Source organism: Notamacropus eugenii, chromosome 5, assembly GCF_028372415.1.
Source record: "Notamacropus eugenii isolate mMacEug1 chromosome 5, mMacEug1.pri_v2, whole genome shotgun sequence".
Taxonomy (NCBI): domain Eukaryota; kingdom Metazoa; phylum Chordata; class Mammalia; order Diprotodontia; family Macropodidae; genus Notamacropus; species Notamacropus eugenii.
Genome location: NC_092876.1, coordinates 352,046,748 through 352,069,423, shown reverse-complemented (window position 1 = coordinate 352,069,423; position 22,676 = coordinate 352,046,748). Strand labels below are relative to the sequence as shown.

At 38.3% G+C, this 22,676-nt stretch overlaps 1 non-coding gene across 1 annotated transcript; it reads left to right on the top strand.

Moving 5' to 3' along the window:
• Positions 1 to 1,429: 1,429 nt before the first annotated feature.
• LOC140509425 (small nucleolar RNA U109) lies at positions 1,430 to 1,567 on the top strand. Its single transcript, XR_011968743.1, has one exon. It is a non-coding gene; the product is annotated as a small nucleolar RNA U109 (small nucleolar RNA).
• Positions 1,568 to 22,676: the final 21,109 nt, after the last annotated feature.

Here is a 22,676-nt window from a genome sequence, read left to right as displayed (position 1 = left end):
CATCATGGAATGATGTCATCATTTTCTAGTCAATAGGATTTAAGTGAGGCAAAGTTGCACAAAGTCACCAGCCTCACTCTCTCTCTTCCAGAGTCATTGAAGTCTAGAAGCAAGACAGAAGTCAGGAAAACTGCCAATGGGCTGAGGTACAGTGGATGACCTTGGAGGCTTCAGTGTTTTACCAGGGGCTAAGTGCTCCACAGACTCCTTCATGGTCCTTGGAACAAATTGTTCTTATCTGCCAGGAGAATGCAGAAGGAAAGGAGACAGTGGGTCATAGTAGATGACTAGTCTTGCAGTTAGGAAGACCTCAGTTAACGTTGTGCCTTTAATGCATACTAGCTTTGTGACTGTGGGCAAATCATCTGAAATTAAGTTATAGTTGAGCAGTCCATTCACATCAGTGGAGGGAGTTTCTAAATAAGTGGTCCCTGAATGAAATTATAAGTCTCTTCCTGTTAAAAAAAAAAAATCTACCCAAAATGCAACAAGACAGCATTTGTCAAGAAGTTTACTCTCTAACATGGAGAATGTTAGTACGCTGCAGGGAATAGGTCACCTTGACATTCAGAATTCAACCTGTTAGCCTGGATCAGGTGGAGAAGGCTAGATCTGCCAGGTTCAGTCAGATATTTAAAGCCTTCAGGCACTCTCATCTCCCCCGGTGTTATGCCTTCCTGCCTTGACCTCATTTCAGCCTATAATTCTGAATTGAGGTACTTCTTCTATACTTTCTGACTCTGACTTCGATGATATTGGTCTTGGTTTATCAAACGACCATTTTCTCTCATATTCCTGACTTTTAGCATGTTAAATTGACTCTGACCTACAGTCAATTCTGTAAATTGCTATATAAATCTAAGCCATGTAACTATTGTTGAGAATAGGCTCTTTTAATTTTCTGCTTCTATTTCTCCTTTTTACTGTATCCTGATCTGTTTGCAACACCAGCCTGTTAACCTGAACTTCATTCATGATTGCTTTCTTTGCTGAGTGAGTTGGCCTCATATTCTTGACCTTAGATAGTACCATGAATCTGAAAAACATTGTAATAGCAGCTTAGCAGGAAGGTCATGAACTCTTCCTGACAGTGAGATTCTGCAGATAGCCTTATAGTTTCCATCCTCAACACAAACCTTTGCAACAGGAAAGACACCCTTGTAATTATAAATACAGAGTGCTTCCTGTGGCTAACTCTTCTGGTAGATTTCTCTATAACTGCCTCTGGTAATGGAATCTCATCTGTGAAGTGAACCAACTAGACTGTAAGCTCTTTGAGGACAGGCCATTTGTCTGTCAACCTTGTACAACCTTAGTACCTGATAATACCTTGAATATTGTAGGTACTCAATAAATAACTTGTTGATGATAAGTTCTTGATAAGTTAATAACATGTAATCAGAAGAAATTCTTTCAAAGGTTCAGGAACTTTAAAAAAATATCATACTTCTCATTACAATAGAAGTATGAATATAGCCAATACACACTACATAAAACAGGGGTCTCCAGGTCTGCCAACCTTGCAGTAAAGGTTGAGTAGTAGTAGTAATATATTTCTCCTATGTCAAAGAAACTTCTTTATAGAATTTTCTTACATTGAGAACTAGGGGCAGCTAGGTGGTACAGTAGATAGAGCACTAGTGCAGGAGTCAGGAGGACCTGAGTTCAAATTTCACCTCAGACACTTGACACTCACTAGTTGTGTGACCTTGGGCAAGTCACTTAATCCCAATTGCCTCATCCTGGGTCATCTCCAGTCATCCTGATGAATATCTGGTCACTGGATACAGATGGCTCTGGAGGAGAAGTGAGGCTGGTGACCTGGACTGCCCTTCCTCACTCAAAACAAAGTCAAGTGCAAGTCATGTCATTGTTTCTCTGATGGCAGGGCCTTCCTCAGCCAAGAAGGACAAACACACAGTGTTATCTATGGCTTATGAGCTTTAATTATATATCTAATAAGCATTTATCAAATGAGGCAATGAGGTGGCATAGTGAATAGAGAACTAAACATGGAGCCAGGAAGGTCTGAGTTCAAATATAGCCTCAGATACTTACTAGCTGTGTGACCCTGAATGAGCTGCTTAATCTCCACCTTCCTCAATTTCCTCTTCTGTAAAATTAGAATAATATCATCACCAACTTCCCAGGATTTTTGTGAGGATCAAAGGAGTTAATATTTATAAAGTGCATTGTAAACCTTAGAGTAGTTTATAAATGCTACCTGTTATTAGACTAGTTACTATTATTAGGTACAAGGTACTTCATTGAATGCCAGCTAACATAGTGAGAAATAATAATAGTAACAATAATTCGTATTTATGTAAAGTATGTTATTTGTTATCTCACTTGGCCCTTACAATAGCCCTGTGAGGTAAGTACTATCATTATCCTTATTTTAGGGATGAGGAAACGGAGATAGACAGGGATTGAATGTCTTGCCCAGAGTCACACAGCTATTAAGTGTCTGATTCCAAGTTAGCACACTATCCAATACACTATGAATGAAGCTAGTATTATTATTTACTGAGCTGAAGTAAACTTTGGACTAGCTTTCCTTTTAAATACTATCTCTTTTGTTTGTCTTAAAAACTATTCTCACTTCTTATTCTTTGTTATTCCTCTTAAATTTCCTTTCTCTCTTTCTGAATCTGTTTTATGCTTTCTTCCCTGACATCTCTATATACCAACCTTATCAGGACCCCTCCAGGGCATTAGGTTTCATTATTCTGCTCAGCCTTTTCCTCTGTCTTGGAGAATGCATGAGTGTGACAGAAGAGCTGACTTCTCCAGGGTCAGTCCTGAGCTGAGGTGCAGCAGTGATCTCCTGGCATGGAGTGATTTCTAGAGGGCTGGGAAGGCCTGCTTCCTTTGTCCCCCACAACTCACCTCATACATTTCTACCTAGAATGACTGCTTTTCCATGGTTCCTTAATTCATTCCATGTTTATTCTGTGCCTACTATGTGTAGATACTGTGTTAGGGGCTGGCGATGAAGACAAAAATGATTAATGGTGTTGTCTCTGCCCTGGAGAAATTTATAGTCCGGTAGAGCTTCAATTCTTTAGTTTAAAGCTCTGATTCCTATTTAAATGCAAATATCCCTGGGAGGGCTAACAGTTTATGCGGTTCCCAGACATAACTCCTGGAGCAGAGTGACCTTTAATCTCAACAGTTCTACTACAGGGTCAGTCACGTGGTAGACTCCTCGAAAAGTGTTTGCTTAGTATAAATAATTTTCATATCTTTGCCTGAAAGCAGGTTTTAGGGATAAGGAAGGAGAAAACTTAAGGGTTCAGGGGCTGCGTGGGGATCATTCTGTATAAAATGGTTACAGAACGGGAAAGTTATGGGGTTCTGAACACAAATGTTATCTATTTCACATCTTCTTTGCATTTGATGAATTATTTTTTCAATGAGCAAAAATCAATTTTCTCTTCCTCTGACCACCATTGGGGGAAAAGAAAAACAAAATCTTTGTAAGAAATATTCATAAACAAGCAAAACAATTTTTTTGCACTGGCCATATCCCAAAAGATCTCATTTTGAACCCTGAGTCCTTTGGAAGGTCTTTCTGAGTGTTTCTCCCTTCTATTACATTTTTCAGCTCTTCATTTAGTTTTTGAGGATGACTAAGTAATCAGGGAGTGGCCCTTTTAATGAGCCAAAGAAAAAAATAAGTAAATCAAATTGGGAGGGAAAGAGAAACTGTTACTATTGATAATCACTCTAAGCCAGCCATTAAGTGGAGCTTGGGCAGGGACCTATTGTTGTCCAACCTATGGGCTTCAGAGTGCACTGGGTTTAAGGTTTTGGGAACAACAAAGAAGGAAGGAAGGAAGGAAGGAAGCAAAGGAGGGAGGGAGGAAGGATGTCAAGCCAGTAAATCCTAAAGGAAGGGGAGAGGGTGACAGAAGGGAGAGGATGAACTGGGTTATCCAGCTAGCTGGGTCCCCACTCAGGCAGGTAGGTCTGCTCACAGGTTTGTCCTTCATTTTTGAAGAAGACTATGACATCAGAGAAATGGTGACATGACTTGCACTTGACTTTGTTTTGAGTGAAAGAGGGCTTTGCAAGGTCACCAGCCTCACTTTCTCCTCCTGAGTCATCTCAGAGTGTCTTCTATGAGGAATAAGAAAGATGCCATTTCATAGAAGAGTCTATGGCTTGTAAGGTATAGAAAGACTATAAAGGTGGTGGTTGGACTGGCTAGGTTATAAAGGATTTTGAATGCCAAATAGAGTATTTTGCATTTAATCCTGGAAGTGAGAGAGAGCTCTTGGAGCTTACTGAGTATGGAGGGCATCAAGTCACATGTGACAACAATAGTTCACCTTTATCTAGTGTTTTACAAAGTACTTCTTTCATAGTAATTGTAGGAAGTAGACATATGAGGTATTATTCCTATTTTATAGACACAGAAGTTGAGACACTGAGAACATAGGTAATCTATGCCTAAGATCATACAACCAGTTGATGTTGAAGACAGAATTTAAACACTGATCTCTTGAATACAAGTTCAGCTCATTTTCGATGGCTTCATTTTCTTCTGCTAAATGCCTGATATGCAGGCCTCTGTAAGAGCTGGATGTTTGATGGCATAGCCAAATGTTTTAAAATTGCCAGTTTACCAACAGATTGTATCAAAAAATTTGAGGCTCATTGAAACCCTCATTGCTTCCTTTTTCACCATAGCATGATGCAGATATGAACTTTGTAATGGATCTATCTTTATTGCATGGGTTCCCAATGCTTTTTATGGTTATTGATAATCATTTTAGTGACTAGTTGTTAAGTTGTTTTTCTGTCATTTTCAACTCTTTATGAGCTTATTTGGTATGTTTTGGGGGAAGTTATTTTATTTTTTAATTAATTTATTTACTTTTAGTATATAACATTCAGTTTTAAATTTTAATTAAAATGAGTTTTAAATTTTCTCCCCTTCCCTCCCCTCCCCAAGATGGCATGCAATCTGATATAGGCTCTACATATGCATTCATGTTGAACTTTTTCACATTACTTATGTTGTAAAGAAACATTATAGCCAATAGAATGAGCCACATGAAAGAAGAAACAAAACAAAACACAAAAGGGAACAAATGGTATTCTTTGATCTACATTCAGATTCCATAATTCTTTCTGTGGATATGGATAGTATTTTCCATCATGAGCCTTTTGGAGGTATCTTCGAACTTTGCATTGCTGATAAGAGCCAAGTCTACCAAAGTTAGTCATTGCACAAAGTGGCTATAACTGCGTACAGTGTTCTCCTGGTTCTGCTCCCCTCATTCAGCATTGGTTCACATAAGTTTTTCTAGATTTTTCTGAAGTCCATATGCTCATCATTTCTTATAGCACAATAGTATTCCATTACATACATATACCGCAACTTGTTCAACCATTCCCCAATCAATGGACATCCCCTCAATTTCCAATTCTTTGCAACCACAAAAAGATCTGCTATAAATATTTTTGTACAAGGGAGGGGGGCTTTTCCTATTTTTATGATCTCTTTGAGATACAGTCCTAGAAGTGGTATTGCTGGGTCAGAGAGTATGCACATTTTTATAGCCCTTTGGACATAGTCCCAAGTTGTTCTCCAAAATGATTGGACTGCACCAACAATGCATTAGTTTCATTTGGTATTTTATTGGCAAAGACACTGGAGTGGTTTGCCATTTCCTTCTGCAGCTCATTTTACAAATGAGGAAACTGAAGCAAACAGGGTTAAGTAACTTGTCCAGGGTCACACAGCTAGTATGTGTCTGGGGTCAGATTTGAACTCAGAAAGATTGGTCTTCCTAATTTCATACTCATAGTGTAGTGTAAAGAGCATTAGATTTGGAGACAAAGGGCTTTGGTTGTAATTCAGGATCTACCTGCTAATTCCTTGACCTTGAGCAAATCATCTTACCTCTTCCAATTTGTTTCCTGATCTATAAAGTGAAGGAGTTGGACCAAATGACATCTAATGGTTCTCTAGCACTAAATCCTATGCCTAAGACATCTTTTCCAACATAATAGAGGACTATCAGCCCCCAAAAGATCTTGAAAGTATTTAAAGAAAGCCAAGTTGATCTATGTCTTGTATACGTTATTTTTTTCTAGGCCATTTGCCCACAAAGCTCAAATCATCATTACCACTAATATTATTATGCCAGTTTTTAAACATTTGATATTCCTATTCTTTGCCAGTCTGTTATGAACACTGCTCTAGGAAGGAATGCTTTTCTTAGCCAATAATTTTTGGAAAACATGCAAGTGACTGATGGAGTATTTTATTGGGTAGTAAAGTAGTAATGAACACAGCCATGATTTGAATCCCAACGGTGACTTCAAATCTAGTTTTCTTTATGCTGGATCACTTTTCTTCTCAATTAATAGCATGGAGTTCTGCATTCAGTGTTTGTAGGAGAGGGATGATGTTCATACCTTAGTTAATAATGGATTTCAAAATAATCAGAGGATGGTGGTGGTAAGAAAAAGACATGGATAATAATACTGGAGGATTGGATATGGGTGAAGGTAAGATATTCATATCCAATGCTTGGCTGTGAAGTTTAAATACTGGCACCTAGGGAAACCTCAGTCATGTCCCTACCCCCACAGTTATTAGGGGTAAGTGTAGAGGAAAATGAGGAGAATAGTGCCAATTGCTACATCATAGACCAAGACCCTGGCCATGGTGCTGACACAGCTTATAGTTGATCCTGATATAGGGCTGCAGCCAAATTTCACAGTTATTTTTGCTGAGAGCTGCTTTGGCAGCAAGGTGGCTTTAACTATCATGAATCTCACTTAAATACATAGTTTTGGGTAAGTTGGTTGTAAGGATATTTTTACATGAATGATCCTGGTCAGGTCCTGGTCATTGGTCTAGGGTAATTATATCTTATCTCCTGGGTGCCCTGAAGTAGAGGGCTCCCTTTCTTATCCTAAGCAGAGTGCCTGTATTGTTGTTGTGGGATGGAGAGAACCATGGGATTTGTGGGGCAGGAATTATCTGATCCTAGTCTAGTTAGCCCTTTAGGATTTTTGTAGCCTAGACAAAAATGTAGAAGTTGGTTTTCAGGTCACTCTATTCTTAAAACTTTTCTATAATATAGCATTCTGAGTCCCTACCTTTGTCTATCATTATAAAGAGTAAAGTGATGATGGGGAGACATTTGCCATCCTGGGTACATATATTTTCATCTTTTTTGTCAGGCATGATCTTTTGCATCTCTACCTTCTTTTACCAGGATATCTTTATCTGTTCTTCAAGAAAAAGGTGGTTCTTGATTACATTTTTTCACATTGAGTTTGTTCAACTAACTGGCATCTGGTTCAGGAAGCTGTGATTGAGATATGCATGGGATGTGTCGCACTATTTATTGAGCTGCTCTCTAGTCAGAGACAGAAAGAGCAGTTCATCATGTAGGAAAACATTTCTTCTACGAAAACGTGCAAGGCATTTGTTTGTTCACTGAGCTGCCATGAGCATACTTTGTGCATCAGTGGAAAGAAATAATTTGGGGCCCAAATAAGATGACTAGGAGGAAGTAGCATCTAAAGATGTGGCTTGAGGACAGAGAGCACAAGTGAGAACTATAATCTCGCAGGCAATTTGGTGGGCAGGCATTTTAATGGAAATTATCCAAATCCAAATGAATGGCATAAAATGTAAAACCTTCTATTTGTGAAATTCTCTTTAACATAATTGTTTCTTGACTCCCAATTTTTCCTGTGGCCTCTTTCAATATTAATAAAATCTCCATGTTACCAAGTCATTGTGACATCCATAATCAGAAACCCCCAACCTTCCTTGTTGGCTTTGCTGGCACACCTGTAATTACCTCTCAGCAATATCTGTCTAATTTGAATTGTAAACCCATGGGGGCAAGAGCTGTGCCTAATTATACATTTTGCAGAGCACCTCTAATAGGCTTACAGAATTTCAAACTGATGTCCTGCCCTGCTATTCCCCATCAGCCCCAACCTTAGCTTCTTTGCCTGGTATATAATACTCAACACTACATCCTACAGCTAGACATGCTTCAGAATCAGGGGTCAAGGAGCAAGAGCAGGCCCAGATGACCTCAAATAAATCTTCCAGCTCTAAGGAGTCTATGAATTCAGTATTTATCACTAGATCTTAGGATCAAACATTTGGATCTGTAAAGGACCTGAGAAGTCATTGAGACCACTACTCTCATTGGTCAATGTGGAAACTAAGATCCTGACCTATACAATTAGTAAGTATCTGCGACAGTATTTAAAGTCAGGTGTTCCTAACTCTCAGCACATTGCCCTATCCAGATGAAGGCTATTATAAAATCATCTCTTTGGAATTGTTTTTTGGGGAAAAGTATTATAAATACTTGCCATTATCACTGTGCCTTAGCTTTTTGCCAACTTTGGCTTATATAGCTGTAGAAACCTGTACCTTAACTTTTATGTCCTTGAAAATATATGGGAATTGAATACATCATTGGATACCCATCATTGGATACCGAATTTGCTGCTCCAAACTCTGAAAAATAAGAGCCATCCTATATGGTGTGCCTACGCTGCGACTAGTCTCTTCTCTTTCTTTCTTTGCTCGTGCCTAGGAAATTATAGATAACATGCATCAGAATGAGGGAATAAACATTATCTGGTGCCTTCTGTGTTACAGGCACTGTGCTAAGCGCTGTAAAACTATCTCATTTGATCCTCAGAACAATCCTATGAGGGAGATGCTCTCATTATCACCATTTTGCAGGTAAGAAAACTGAGTTAAATAAAAGTTATGTGAACACATATCTAGTAAGCGTCTGACGCTAAATTTGAACTCAAGTCTTCTTGACTCTATGCCCAGTGCTCTGTCTACTGTGCCTTTCAGCTACCTCTCAAAACCTTCATCTGAATGGAGTTCAGTAGGACATACTTTTTCAAGATCTTCAAATTAGTATGAAATGCTCTATCTTAAAATATTGTCACATGTACCATCAGCTAAAACAAATGTTTGAAAGGATCAAGAACAGATGCAAAAAGTAAGTAGACTTGGAACCTATGGGTACATGGCATAGCGGAAAGGGCTGGGCATCATATGGTTTCTGGGCTTAACTGGATAAGCAATCAGTGCAGATAATTCAGAATATTTTTGGCTAGTATCATTCACTTTGGCTATCTACATGGTCTAAATTAACCATAAAATCACAAACTGTTCCCTTCAGCTTGTACTGTGCAGCCATGACCTTAACAAATGATGGGCTTCAGGGCAGCTGGGGACTGAGGTTTGGGTCAGTGCAGATTTCATTCTTCCCACTTGGCATCATTATGGTCTCGGCTCCCATCCCTGGCATGGTGCTAAGATGGCACATACAGCCTTCATCAGAGTCTGCATATCACTCATTTAGCATTTAGAAAACACAGTGAATAATAATTATCAGTCAAATAGCTTGAAAGTGAAAATGACCTAGTAATCTGAGTAAATATGCATTATACTGCCACATTATATTGTGTAAATATTGTGGAGACATATGAAATGTAGGAACAAGTAGAATTCTAATTTTTATAGGACTGTATGAGACCAGTGCTCTCCTGGCCCTCACATAGAGTTTTTGGATGCAGCTAGTAAACATTTTGACCTGACAGTTACTAAAGCCCCTTGGTCACTTGTTTACTTACATATTCTTTGATGGGACAGGATAGTACTTTGACTCTTTAAATCCCAAATCTAACTCTAGATACATAGGGGATATATGGAGTAATGATGATGATATGATGGTGGAAGTTCATTTATTATAAACTAGCATTGGCAGTTACTTTCATGTTTATTACTTTCCTACTGCAGGCTTTTATGGCAGCGTTTTCTTTCTTTTTTGGTAGGAGATGTTAGAAGACATAGAAGATTCCTAGTTCCTAGTGAATCAAGTGGGGATAATATCAATATGGCAGAAAATTCATGGATTACCTGCTGTCATGAACTGTGGATATTAGATAAACTAAATTCCAGACAAATTCATTAGCAAATTCCTGAATTTTATACTTCCATTTTCCTTCATCGGAAGCCCCACTGACTAGAGGGCATGAATGTAGTATTTATAGGAGTGATAAGTTTGTAGGATGATAAAGAGAAAGGCTAAATGACTAAGTATAATTTTGATGATCTATAATAAGATATTTAATTGCTTTGATTCATTGAAAGATTTCCTGACAATGATAAGGTAATAGAAACAGAATGTACAGATTTCCATTCATGGGATGGATATATACCTTAATCAAGGTGACTTGATAGGATCAAATTTATTAGTCCATACCTAGGGTGTGTAGGAAAACAGGTAACCTGATGGAGCTGACAAGTGGTCAAGCTATTTTGGAAAACAGTTTAGAACTAGACTAAAGAAATAACTGCAATGCCCTTTGATTCAGTGATAGTACTACTAAGCCTTTGGCCTAATGAGATCAAAGAATGAAGAAAAGGAATCATATTTGCAAAAGTACTTTTTATACCTACTGTAATTTTGTACTTATGTGTATTTATTGTTTTTCTTTTTGTTGTAACAAGGCACTGGAAACTAAGCAGGGGTAACCAACAATTGAGGTATACCCAAATAAATTGTGATATGTTAATAAAATAAAATATTATTGTACTATATGAAATTATGAAAGAGATGGATTTAGGGAAATCTGGGGAGACCTGTATGAACTAATACAGAAGATAAGAGGAAGTGATAAGAGGGACCAAGAGAACAATATTTACAGTAACAATAACATGGTAAAGACAGTTCTAAAAGGTTTGAGAATACTGACCAAAACAGGATCCCACAGGACTAGTGATCGTCAAGAGGTGATGGCCTGGAAGTACAGAATGAGCAATACATTTTTGGATACAGCCAATGCTTTAATTTGTTTTACTCAGTTGTGTCTATCTGATTTAAGAGTTTTGACTTTGGTTCCTTCTTCTTCTGCCTTCCCTTCCTTTTTACTTAAGTATAAGTCATGTCATTATTTCTCTGATGGCATGGTCTTCTTTGGCAATGAAGGAAGAACACACACACACTGTCCTTCCTCTCTCCCTTCCTTTTTCATCCTTCCCTTCTCCCTCCACCTTTACTTTTCTCCTTCCCTCCCTCCCTCCCTCTTTCCTTCTTTCCTTCCCTCTTTCCTCCCTCCTCCCTTCTTCCTCCACTTCCCTCCCTCCCTCCCTCTCTCCCTCCCTCCCTTCCTTCCTTCCTTCCTTCCTTCCTTCCTTCCTTCCTTCCTTCCTTCCTTCCTTCCTTCCTTCCTTCCTTCCTTTCCTCCCTCCTTTCCTCCTTTCTTTTCTTCATAGGACTTTAATAGATAAGGATAGCTTGGGAGAACACATCAAGTGAAGAAATTAATGAAAGGCACAAAAGGAAATAAAAATGTAGTTGTTTATGGCATAGTCAGTAGTCCTGTTTGGTTGGAGTGCAAAATATGTCTAGAAAAATAGTGTGAGATGAAACTGGAAGGATTGGTTGATGGTATACTGTCAAGAGCCTTGAATGCCAACTGAGGAGTTAAAACAATTCTATAGACTCTATTTTTCAGTCTAGGTGTGACATGACATGATTGGAGCTGCGCTTCAGGAGAATTAAATTGTCAGCAGTTCATAGTATGGATTGGAATAGGAACGAAGTAGAAACATCGGGAAGCTATTGTTGTCATGTAGACAAAATCTCACAAGAGTTAACCTGATCAAAGATGACAGGGATGGGAATGGAAAAAGGGACAAGTGCAAGAAGCACTGTAGACCTAACTAATTAAAAAGAATGGAGAATAGAGAGCAAAGGATGATTCAAGGGTGTCTCACCTGAGTAATAGAAAGCGTTGTGACATTAACAGAAATAGGAAAGTGAGAAGGAAGAGTTGGTTTAGGGACAAAGACATAAAGTTTGGTTTTGGTCCCATTGACCTTCTTTTTTGTCCTTTTAAGAGCCTTATGTAAAAATAGTATTTATTTTTAATATTTAAAAAATTTTGAGTTCCAAATTTTCTCCTTCCTTCTAGCCCCTCCCACAACAATTGAGAAGGCAAGCATGTGATGTTAATTATACATATGAAATCATGCAAAACCTTATTAGTCCTCTCTCTCTCTCTCTCTCTCTCTCTCTCTGTCTGTCTCTTGCACGTGTAAATGCTCACACACACACACACACACACACACATACCCACTATAGGAAAAACAAAGTGAAAAAAATGCACTACAAATTTGCACTAAGAGTTCATCAATTCTCTCTCTGGAGTTGGATGGCATTTTTCATCCTGGGTCATTCAGAATTGTCCTGTATCATAGAAAATTTAACAAAACATGAAGGACAAAAAATGTTGAGCAACAGTGAAGGCCTCGCTGAAATCAGTCATTTAACATTCCTGGGCCTCAACTTCTTCATATGAAAAATGAAAAGACTGTGCTAGAAAATCCTATCCTATGATTGGGTCCTTAAAGATGATCTAATCCAACTCCCTCATTTTACAGATAAATAAACTGAGATCTAAAGATATGAAGTAATGCCCAAGGTCACACAAATCAAGATTCCAACCTAGGGCCTCTGATTTAGAATCTAGTCTTTTTTACAGTAAATCACCATATCTAGTCTGTTGCTTTCTTTCAAATATTAGTGAACCCTAAGGAGGCAGCATGGCATAATGAAGCGAGCACTGGATGTAGAGTCTAGAGAAACTTTGGTTCAAAATTCTATTCTCCTCCTTACTATCTTGTGATCTTGGGTAAGTAGTCATATAGCCTCTCTGAATCTCAGTTTCTTCATCTGTAAAATAGAGATAAGAATGCTTGTACCTACTTCACTTTTCCTGTGAAGATCAAGAGAAATAAATGGTTTATTTTGTAAACTTTATATTGCTGTGCTGTACACATTAACTACTGCAAGTGCTTGCTTCCCACAAGAGAACATTCTCTTCTGACTTTTTTCTTTATTTCAATCAGACCTGTGAGGAAACCCCCCTCTACTAATGCCTATTAGTTCCTGCTATGCAGTTTATCTTGGACCTTTGGGGCACTGAGAGTGCCCCCCCCAGCCAGTATGTGTCAGAGGTCTGTCTCAGACTCAAGATTTCTTGACTCAGGCTGGCTATCTGTCTACTATGTCTCACTGACTTTAATCAAACTTTCAAATAAAAAAGCAAAAAACATAGAAATGTTAGATCCAGAAGACATATTAGAGGTCATTTAGTCTCAGCCCTTCATTTCATGATAAAGAAATTCAAGAGGTGAAGGGTACTTACTTGACTATTAGTTAGACAGAGCTGACTTTCTCCACCAACCACATTTCATTCCTAACAGAAAGTATTTTTTTTTTTTGCCATGTCATCTCATTCACATTCATATTGTATTCATACTTTTTTTCTCATTGTTTTGTATTCGTAATTTACCTCTCTATTTTTCAAGTCAAGTCAAAAAGCACTTATTCAGTACCTACTGTATACCAGGCACTGTGCTAGCTTTGGACAAAGAGAGGCAATAAAACCACAGTAGCAACAAAAAAAAATGGTGCCTGATATCAAAGAGCTCAAAGTCTAATGAGCAAACAACTGGGTTCAAATTATTGATAACTGTAGGGGGAAGGCATTATAATTTCCACTATTCTGTCTCTCACAGAGTCAGTTAACTACAGTGCTTTGTACATAGAAAGTGCCCAGTAAATGTTGAGTAAATGAATGTAAGCTAGGAACTTCAGACCCCTGAAAAAACCACTACTGGGAAGGTGAATCAATGGGTTTAGGAATCTAAGGAGGAAAGTTGTATCTGTAGTGTTTGTAGGAATAAAAGGAATCTTCTGAGAAAAAGAGAAACCTACTGTGGATCTCACTAAGGATAGTAGGAAGGTGGGATGTGGAGAGTTTCAGTTCCAAAATTAAACAAGTGAACTTACCTCCACTTTGTATAATGTGGCCATCCTTTTCTCTTTCCAGCAATGGACTGCCCCCATCACTCTGTCCTGATCTCTGTAAGTAAATATATCTATGGGGCTTTGTGTTCTATTAATGATACAATAGCCAAGGATGTCCTAATGCTGTCAGTCGATTTACCTGGTGTCAAGTACTTGTATCTATTTGCTATAAAAGTAAAAGTGTCCTATAGACAATAATTAGATAAACATAATTTGAGCATAAAATGAAGAAAGATAAACATAAAAAGGCAGCATGGTCTACTCACATCTCCCATATAGGGTCTAATTTCTGCTATTAACTGTGGCACGTTAAAAGTTTCTTACCTCTCTTTGCTTCAGGTTACATACGTGTAAATCTGAAAAGATTACAATTTACCTTTATTTATTTCATTGTAATGATGTGAAGAAACATGAGAGATGTGGCTCAAATGTCACAATGAATTCCGATGAACTTCTTGGCACTTTGGGCATATTAAAATATAATTATACTGAAAGAAAGAAAAATGTTATGGAGATCCAAAGGGCAAAAGAGCATTTCCAATTAATGAGATTAGGGAAAGCTTGTAGAATATAACTGCAATGAATGCAGTGAATGTGTCTTGATTATCTTTTTTATTTCCTTCAGCACTGTGGAGACATGACGCATGATCCTGGCACAAGATTAGTTTTCAAGGACCACCTTACCTAATTATGAGGAGGTTCACTATGTTTTGTCTGTCTATTTATTGACAAATTCAAGGCCCTCACTTTGGAATAGATAAAAATAAACACCAAGCTGAAATAATACATAAAAATCAGAAGATGTAGGTAATGGGAACCCATTTTCAATTTTACAGCTTTGGTAGTAGAATGGTAGAAAAGGGTCTATATATCATAGTTTTTAGAGAATTCTAGACATTGATTCAGTTGTTGGTATTCTATATGTAAGAAAGTCATTCAGCGATCAATGAATCAACATATTGTTTGAAGAACTGAACTGTATTAATCATAACATCATAACTGTAAATGAAATCAGAAGAAAAAAGAACAAGTAACTTGAAGGATGGCTCATAGATTCTCATTGGATAGAAAATAAAGGATCTGAAAGAATGGATTTTATCATGTGTACAAAGGCTACAAAGAACATCATTTCATGGGACATTTGGTCATTTCATAATGCAGTACTCATGATAAATCTTGGAAAAAAAGACCATTATGAAAATTATTGCAAATTATGCGCCAACATAACTTGGGAGGCAGCATCATTTTGTGGAGAGATTACTGAAGTAGAGTGAGAGGACCTGGGCTCAAATTTCACTTCTTAGGCTTACTAACTTTATGATCTTAGAACAAGTCACCCAAGCCCCATGGACTTCAATTTCCTTATATTTAAAATGAATAGATTGGAGCAGGAGATCCCTGAAGACTCTTGTATTATGAAGAATTTGATGATTTCTCATTTTGGACACAGTTGTATGCCAAGCATGATTTCCCCCTATTTTTCTCATACTCAGATAATGAGATAAACCTACTTTGTGAAGGGAAATCTCTCCTGTGTGCCCTTGATGCCATCCCCACACATCTCCTTTGGATTTTTCTTCATTAGTTATCTTCTCTCTCTTTTCTTCAGTCTTTCCCTCTTTATTGCCTTCTTTCCTTCTGCCTACAGGCACATTGTCTTCAAAACTTTATTTGACTTTGCTATCCTTTCAAGGTATTTCCTCTGTGTAATGCCTCCCTTGCTCTGCCAAGTAGTGTAGTTTAAACTGGCTAACTATACTTTATCACTACTGCTAAAGATTTTCTCTCCAAAGAATCCTAGTGGCCTACCTTTCAAGTCAAGTTCTTATTGCCCATGGCAGCATTTGTTCCGTGATTCCATTAGCTAGAAGTGATTGGCATCAGGAAGAGTTGGATTTGAATCCACCCTCTATCATATGTGATTATATGATCTTGGGCAATTCACTTCATCTCTCTAAGTTTCGGTCTCTTAATTTGTAGAATAAAGATGGAGTGATGGGTGGAGATAGGATGGAAGCATAGTTGGAAGAAGTATAGACTAATTTGCCCAATATACCCCTCCAAAATATCTAGAAAATGCTCCAGATCAAATCTTGATCAGGAAATCCAAGAAAAAAATCTCCGTGAGTCAATTTTTCTAGGCCATGTTGGCAGAGGGAGATAGACAGAGGAGTCTGTGGACATAAAGGATAGGGTCTACCCAGAAGCCATGTGAAGCATCCTGGAACCTGGGACTGAAAAATGAGAGGGGCCATATCCTAGGTCAAGAAGAGGTCCTGGGTCCATACTAGGGAACAGGGGTCTGGGGCCAGATGAAGAATCAGCTGCCAACTTTCAAATTTACCATTTACCACTCAGTTTCTGGGGCATAGATCTCGTGCAGTTTGAAGAGAAGACCTGTGTCCATGAGTGGCATTCTAGAGTTGGGAGTAGTTGCATGTACTGAGCTAATAACAAACTCATAAATGAAGAGTAGACATGTGGTTCTGGTTTGGATTGGACTGGGATCTCAACCTCTAGAATCCAATCCAATCTGAAACTGGCAATTAAATAGCTGGGGAAGGAATCCCAGAACAAAGGATAGTCTCTAATTCCGTTGCTCTGAACATGTAGAGCTTCCCACCTGACTGATAGTGACTGAATCTACTGGCACTTCCAACTCTGGGCAAGCCCAAGGAATTGTTGCTTAGACAAAAGGTTGCTGAGCTCAGACTAGGAGAATGGTGATTAGACTTTGTTCTAGATTATAACACTTTGGAAATGCCAAAAACTTTTAGGTTATCAGACTGGGCTGTCTCCAAGATCAGAGAATAATACAAAACTCAGTTCCCCCAAAAGAGGAGCAAAAGGATCTATGAAGACAAAAATTCAAGTCAGACATTCCCCTCCAGAAGTGTGCAGAGTCTAGCCCCAACATATAAAAATCAAGGAGTGGACTGGAAGAATGTACAAACAAACAAAAATTTCACCATAAAGAGCTACTATGGTAATAGGGGTTTGTAACACACACATATGAAAGAAGAGAATGACCAAAATATATATAAGCAAATCCAAAAAGAAAAAAGCAACTCATGTACAAGGCCAAACAGAATTCCTGGAAAGAAATGAAAAGTTTGAAAAAAGGAGCTAAAACTGTTTTTAAAAGCCAAATGAGAGTATTAGGGGAAAAAAGGAAAATATATAAAAAGTTATGGAAAAAAGGTTTGGAATGGGAAATAACAGTTCAAAACATGAGGTACAAAACTTTACCCATGGGGAAAAAACTTCCTAAAATTAGAATTGACCAAGTAGAAGCTAATAATTCTATGGGACAACAAGGAATGCTAAAATATTTTTTTAAATGGGAAAAAGTAGAAGAAAATATAAGATGTCTTATAGTAAAAGCAATTGACCTGGAAAAAAGATTAAGGAGAGATAACTTAATTTGATTCCTTAGAAGTCATGATAAAAAAAAAAGAACCTCCACACCATATTTTAAGACCACTTAAAGGAAAATGTCAAGATCTCATAGAATCAGAGGGCAAAGTAAGAAAAGAAAGAATACATCAGTAACCTCTCACATTAGGACTCCTAGGAATTTTATAGACGAAATCCAAAGCTTCCAGGTCAAAGGAAAAGAAAGAATTCAAGTACTAAACCCCAGTGAGGCTTATATGTAATTTAGCAGCCACCACTGTACAGGAATGGAAAAGTTGGAATATGATATTCTAGAAGGAAAAAGATCTAGACATATAACCAAGAAAAACTCACCTAGCAAAAGTAAGTTTAACCTGACAGGGGAGAAATTGGATTTTTAATGAAATAGAGGACTTCTAAGCATTCCTCATAAAAAGAGCAGAGCTCAGCAGAACCTTTGAAATACAGGAGTTAAGAGAAGCAAAAAAACAAAACAAAACAAAAAAACAAACCCAAAGCAAAACAAAACAAAACAATTCAAAACAATAAAAAGCCAAACATGAGTGAATAATTATATGAGATCAAATAAGATTAATCTGTTTATTGACATTTTTTTTTTATTTAGCTTTTAACATTCATTTCCACAAAATTTTGGGTTACAAATTTTCTCCCCTTTTATCCCCTCCCCCCCCAAACGCCAAGCATTCTAATTGCCCCTATGACCAATCTGCTCTCTCTTCTATCATCCCTCTCTGCCCTTGTCTCTGTCTTCTCTTTTGTCCTGTAGGGCCAGATAGCTTTCTATATCCCTTTACCTGTATTTCTTATTTCCTAGTGGTAAGAACATTACAGTTGATCCTAACACTTTGAGTTCCAACTTCTTTAGCTCCCTCCCTCTCCACCCCTTCCCTTTGGAAGGCAAGCAATTCAATATAGGCCAAATCTGTGTAGTTTTGCAAATGACTTCCATAATAGTTGTGTTGTATAGGACTAACTATATTTCCCTCCATCCTATCCTGTCCCCCATTACTTCTATTCTCTTTTGATCCTATCCCTCCCCATGAGTGTTGACCTCAAATTGCACTCTCCTCCCCATGCCCTCCCTTCTATCATCCCCCCCCACTCTGCTTATCCCCTTATCCTCCACTTTCCTGTATTGTAAGATAGGTTTTCATACCAAAATGAGTAGGCATTTTATTCTTTCCTTTAGTGGAATGTGATGAGAGTAGACTTCATGTTTTTCTCTCACCTCCCCTCTTTATCCCTCCACTAATAAGTCTTTTGCTTGCCTCTTTTATGAGAGATATTTTGCCCCATTCAATTCTCCCTTTCTCCTCCCAATATCTTTCTCTCTCACTGCTTGATTTCATTTTTTTTAAGATATGATCCCATCCTCTTCAATTCACTCTGTGCACTCTGTCTCTATGTATGTGTGCGTGTGTGCATGTGTGTGTGTGTAATCCCACCCAGTACCCAGATACTGAAATGTTTCAAGAGTTACAAATATTGTCTTTCCATGTAGGAATGTAAACAGTTCAACTTTAGTAAGTCCCTTATGACTTCTCTTTGCTGTTCACCTTTTCATGGTTCTCTTCATTCTTGTGTTTGGAAGTCAAATTTTCTTTTCAGCTCTGGTCTTTTCATCAAGAATGCTTGAAAATCCTCTATTTCATTGAAAGACCAATTTTTCCCCTGAAGTATTATACTCAGTTTTGCTGGGTAGGTGATTCTTGGTTTTAGTCCTAGTTCCTTTGACTTCTGGAATATCCTATTCCATGCCCTTCGATCCCTTAATGTAGAAGCTGCTAGATCTTGTGTTATCCTGATTGTATTTCCACAATACTTGAATTGTTTCTTTCTAGCTGCTTGCAATATTTTCTTTTTCACCTGGGAGTTCTGGAATTTGGCCACAATGTTCCTAGGAGTTTCTCTTTTTGGATCTCTTTCATGCGGTGTTCTGTGGATTCTTTGAATATTTATTTTGCCCTCTGGTTCTAGAATCTCAGGGCAGTTTTCATTGATAATTTCATGAAAGATGATGTCTAGGCTCTTCTTTTGATCATGGCTTTCAGGTAGGCCCATAATTTTTAAATTGTCTCTCCTGGATCTATTTTCAAGGTCAGTTGTTTTTCCAATGAGATATTTCACATTATCTTCCATTTTTCCATTCCTCTGGCTTTGTTCTGTGATTTCTTGCTTTCTCATAAAGTCCTTAGCCTCCATCTGTGCCATTCTAATTTTGAAAGAACTATTTTCTTCAGTGAGCTTTTGAATCTCCTTTTCCATTTGGCTAATTCTGCTTTTGAAAGCATTCTTCTCCTCATTGGCTTTTTGAACCTCTTTTGCCAGTTGAGTTAGGCTAGTTTTCAAGGTGTTAATTTCTTCAACATTTTTTTGGTTCTCCTTTAGCAGGGAGCTGATCTGCTTTTCATGCTTCTCTTTCATCCCTCTCATTTCTCTTCCCAGTTTTTCCTCCACCTGTCTAACTTGATTTTCAAAATTCTTTTTGAGCTCTTCCATGGCCTGAGCCCATTGGGTGGGCTGAGATACAGAAGCCTTGATTTCTGTGTCTTTGCCTGATGGTAAGCATTGTTCTTCCTCATCAGAAAGGAAGGGAGGAAATGCCTGTTCACCAAGAAAGTAACCTTCTATAGTCTTATTTCTTTTCCCTTTTCTGGGCATTTTCCCAGCCAGTGACTTGACCTCTGAATATTTTCCTCACACCCACCTCACCTCCTGATCCTCCCAGCCAGTGTTTGGGGTCTGAGATTCAAATGCTGCTTCCAGCCTCAGGGCTTTGGGCGGGGGCAGGGCTGCTATTCAGTGTGAGATTAAATTCAGATGCTCAGGTGAGGGCAGGGCTGCCTCTCAGGCTCAGTTCCCTCAGGGAGTTTATGCACAGACCTTCAACAATGGATCCAGGCTCCTGCGTGCTTGGAGAGCCCTGGTCTGCCGCTGCCCCTCAGCTTCTGTCTCCCGAGGGGGCCCGAGCCATGGGGGCACCCCACTCCTCCCTCGACCCGCCAAAGGGACTCTCTCACCGACCCCCGTCACCTGTGGGTGGAGGTACTTGTGCGGCCGCTGGAGATCCCGTCCCTGAAGCCCGCTCGGATCTGTTCCTCTTGGTGCCGCGGCCACGGCAGGGCTGTACTCAGCTCCCAGTCCGGGCGCCCAGTCCGCAGCACGAAGGACCTTTTACGAGAGGTTTGCAGGTCTCTCCGGAACAGAAATCTCCCTCGCTCCAATGTTCTGTGGCCTCTGGGTGCAGAATTCGCCGTGAGTTACTTCTTTGTAGTTGTTCTATGGGTTGTGGGTTCGGAGCTATGTGTATGTGCGTCTTTCTACTACGCCATCTTGGCTCCGCCCCGATTAATCTGTTTATGTTCTAATATGACATGTCTCCCTAAAGAACTCTATCATTATCAGGGGTCATGGAGAGAGTCCAATTGGAGACTCTGGAGGTGGTTCTGCTATTTTTAAAAATGATCTTAAAAGAAGAATAGAAAGAGAGGTTAAGAGGGATACACTGGATGGCAGGGAGAGGGAGAAGAAGCATGGGGAAAACTATCTCACATATTCGAAGTATGTAAGAAGTATATACAATAAGGAAGAACGAGTAGGAGGGTAGTAAGTAACAACTTGAGCATCATTGTTATTTGAGCTAGTCAAAGGAGGGAAGAATACAAACACAGTTGAGTAGGGAAATACATTTTCATTCACAGTGAAATGGGAAGGAAAGCGGAGAAGAGAAAGGGGAGAGGAAAAGATAAGAAGGGAGCTATCCTGAAGTCAGCTTATTTCAGCAAGAAAGTCAATAAGATATTAATAAGGAAATCATAGCAATATATCACAAAGACCATATAATATGACCCAGCTGGATTTATACCAGGAATAGAGGCAGGTTTTATTCAATATTAAAAAAACCCACAAAGATAGTTTACCATATTAGGGGCAAGAACAACAAAAATCATCAGCATTTCTGTATCTTGCCAACAAAATTCATCAAGAAGAATTAAAAAGAAAAATTCCATTTGAAATTAATAAGAGTGCAAAACACTTAGGGATCTACCTGTCAAAATACATAAAGTAACTATATGAACACTTACAGAGTAACCTTTACACAAATAATTTTGTTGTTGTTTAATCATGCTTGACTCTTTGTGACCCCATTTGGGATTTTCTTAGAAAAGATATTGGAGTGATTTGTCATTTCCTTCTCCAACTCATTTTCAGATTAGGAAACTGAGGCAAGCAGGGTAAAGTGATTTACTAAAGGTCACTCAGCTAGTAAGTGTCTGAGGTCAGATTTGAACTCATAAACCTGTATTACTTATGGGTAGGTCAAACCAATATAATAAAAATGATAATAGTACCTAAATTAACTTACTTATTCAGCATCATTTCAATCAAATTATTAAAGGAGAATTAGAAAATTCAGAGAATTAGAAAAAATATTAACAAAAATCACCTGGGGAATAAAAGGTCAAGGATACAAAGGGAATTAGTGAAGAAAAATTTAGAAGACATGGAGCCGAGCAGTACCAATCTGAAGCTTTACTATGAAGTAGTAATCATCAAAACAATTTGGTGCTGGTTAAGAAACAGAGATGCTGGTCATTAGAAGAGATTTGGTATGCAATATATGGAAACAAATGTACATAGTAACCTTTTTGTTAAAACTTAATCATCCTGACTATTAGGACAAGAACTCAATTTTTAACAAAAAGTATTGGGAAAACTAGGTAGTAATTTGTCAGAAACTAGATGTAGATCAGCAACTTACATCATATGCCAATGCAAACTCCAAATAGATACATGACTTAGATATAAAGGGAGGCATGATAAGTACATTAGAGGAACAAGGAAGAAATAATTTGTCAGATCTATGGGGTTGCAGGAGGTTAAATGGAAAATTATGATTGTATAAAATCAAAAAGGATTTTTTTTTGCATAAACAAAACCAATGCAGCTAAAATTTATTTTAAAAATAAAATGATAGTAACCTGAAAGGCTTCTAAGGTGCTACAGTAAAAATAGCATAAGTAACTTCATTTTGTTTTGTAACAACCATTTAGTAAAGTCAAACTTCACCTGATTTTAGAGATTGCACAAGTCTACTTCCTCTTCCCATTGGTACCTAACCACAAAACTACTTCTCTATCCTTCACCTGAATGTTTCCCAATCCCCTCTCTACCAATAAGAAATCAGGTGGCTTACTCCTCACATCCTGTTTATCACTCCTTCCAACTTGTATATTAAGTGTATAGAAACCAGGATTCAGTGCCCTTTGTGCTACCAAAACTTTTGGGTCCAATTTGTTTCTGCAACTACATGCCTTGCTGCATAAATCACTTGTCTTGATGAAACTCAGTTTCTTTATT